This window comes from Pteropus alecto, unplaced genomic scaffold (assembly GCF_000325575.1).
Source record: "Pteropus alecto unplaced genomic scaffold, ASM32557v1 scaffold8, whole genome shotgun sequence".
NCBI lineage: Eukaryota > Metazoa > Chordata > Mammalia > Chiroptera > Pteropodidae > Pteropus > Pteropus alecto.
This window is the reverse complement of record NW_006494609.1, coordinates 24,699,700-24,701,694: the sequence shown is the minus strand read 5'-3', so window position 1 is coordinate 24,701,694 and position 1,995 is coordinate 24,699,700.

The following is a 1,995-nucleotide window of genomic DNA, read 5'->3' as shown; positions in this document are numbered from 1 at the left end:
GCCGGGCGAGGTCGGGAAGGAGCAGGAAGGTCCTCAGGCAGAGGGGAGCCCCTCCCGGCCTGCCCTCTGCCCCTGATCCCTGGCGGGCGTGTCAGGCAGGCCTCAAGTTCCAAGGGCTGGGATCCCAGCTCCGCGGGACTGCCCCGTGGGGGCGAGGAGCAGCCCCCTGGGGTCTGCGGGCTGGGAGAGAACTGTGGCATGGGAGGGGAATGAGGGCGGCAGGGCCCTGGGCGCTTCCCCACCTGGACAGGCCATCTCCTTGGGGCCCCCACCAAGCCTCCTGTCCCGCCTCTCCTCCGCTCCAAGACTGCGCCCTCACCAGGCCGCACGGGGCCACTCCCGTCAGCGCTGAGTGGCGGGGCCTCCCCACTGCTCACCCAGGCTGGGAGTGGGGTGGGGTGGGCGGGAGCCCGCCTGCAGGTGGCTCACAAACCCGTCCTCCAGCCAGTGGAGGCACAGACTGCTCTCCACCATTCTGGGGTGGCCCGCTCCCCGGGCCTGAGAAGCCCTGACAGTTCCTCAGAAGCCCCCATGCAGCCCACCCTCCCTCAGAGCCCTGCCCTGACCGACCCACCCCAGTCAGAACCATGTGGGCATTTCAGATGGTGGGGTTTAACCCAAGGTGTTGGGAGGGTGGGGGAGCCCTGAGGACAGTCGGGCACCCCGGAGATTAAATGCCGCAGGAGGCCAGAGGAGCGAGGGGCGTCGTCACCCAGACTCCAGAGTGGCTGTGCCCCGCAGGCTGGGCTGCTGGCTGTGGGCGGTAGGCAGCGGTCCCCTCCGAGCACCTGGGCTCTGACCCAGCAGATGACACGGTGTCACTCACGCTGGAGCACCCAGCATAGCACCAGAACGCAGCAGAGGCTTTCCGAGGACAGCGAGTGTTCACGGAGGGCCCGGGCACCCAGCGGGAGCCACTCTGGTGCCTCGGCCTGAGGGGCTGGAGGTCAGAAGGTCCAGCAGAGGGAGGGCTGAACTTGAGCCCATCTGAGCAGCCAGGTGTGGAGGTGATGCGGAAGAGGTCCAGGTGGACGTGCCTGTGAAGAGCCAGGGGGGGCCCTGACCCCACGCCGCACCTGCGGGGGGCGGGAGGCTGGCGGGGAGGGGCCGCCCACACCCCTGCCGTGCTGCATCGCTCCGTCCTGGGCCAGGGGTCGCTGGGGCACCGAGGCCCCAGTGCGGACGCCATGTGGTCCAGAGGACAGCGGCTGGCACTGTGCACTGGGCTCGGGCAGCAGGATGCCCAGCAGCTTCGGCGCACAGCCTCACGTGCCAGCCCCACACTGGTGTCAGGGTGGCGGCGTGTGTCCCCAGCGCAGGGAGGTCGGTCCGAGGACAGGGTGTGGACGGGAAGTGGGGCAGGGGTGAGGCCCCAGGGGCGCAGGGGAGGGGTGGTGTGGCCAGGGCCCTACCTAGCAGACACCCAGAGGCGAGGGACCGTGGGGAGAGGCAGCGGGCTGGGGTGGTGGCTAGCTGCTTGTGGGTCCCCTGCCCCAGGGAGAGCAGAAAGGTTGAAATACAAAGGTCAGCGTCTGCTGGGGACAGACTGCGTGCCCTGAAGCATCAGAGCTGAAGGTCAGGGACTGTGTGACCCCACCCTGGGGGTAAAGAGCAGAGGGCAGCGGCCTTACTGTGTTTCCCGCGGAGAACCCAGTGTGGGCCTGAGCCAGCATCTGCTCCCCACCCCCCGCGTGGCTTCCATACTGCCATGCAGCGGCCAAGTCTCCCCCAGTCCCCCGAGGTCACCACCAGGGCCCGTCCCCACTCCCTGAGCAGGTAGGCATTTCCAGCACTGGGCCTGGCCATCCAGGACTGTGTGCAACCGGGAACCGTGGGTGGCCGGCTGGCCCCTCCAACCCAGCCCCTGCAGGGCGGCTCTGGTGGGCGTCACCGCTTGGCCTCCCCCAGGCCCCCCGGAATGTGGAGGGACACCCAGGCACTGCATGTCTGTGTCCTGTGCCCGTGGTCTGCCCTCGGCACAGCCACGGCGCCCGT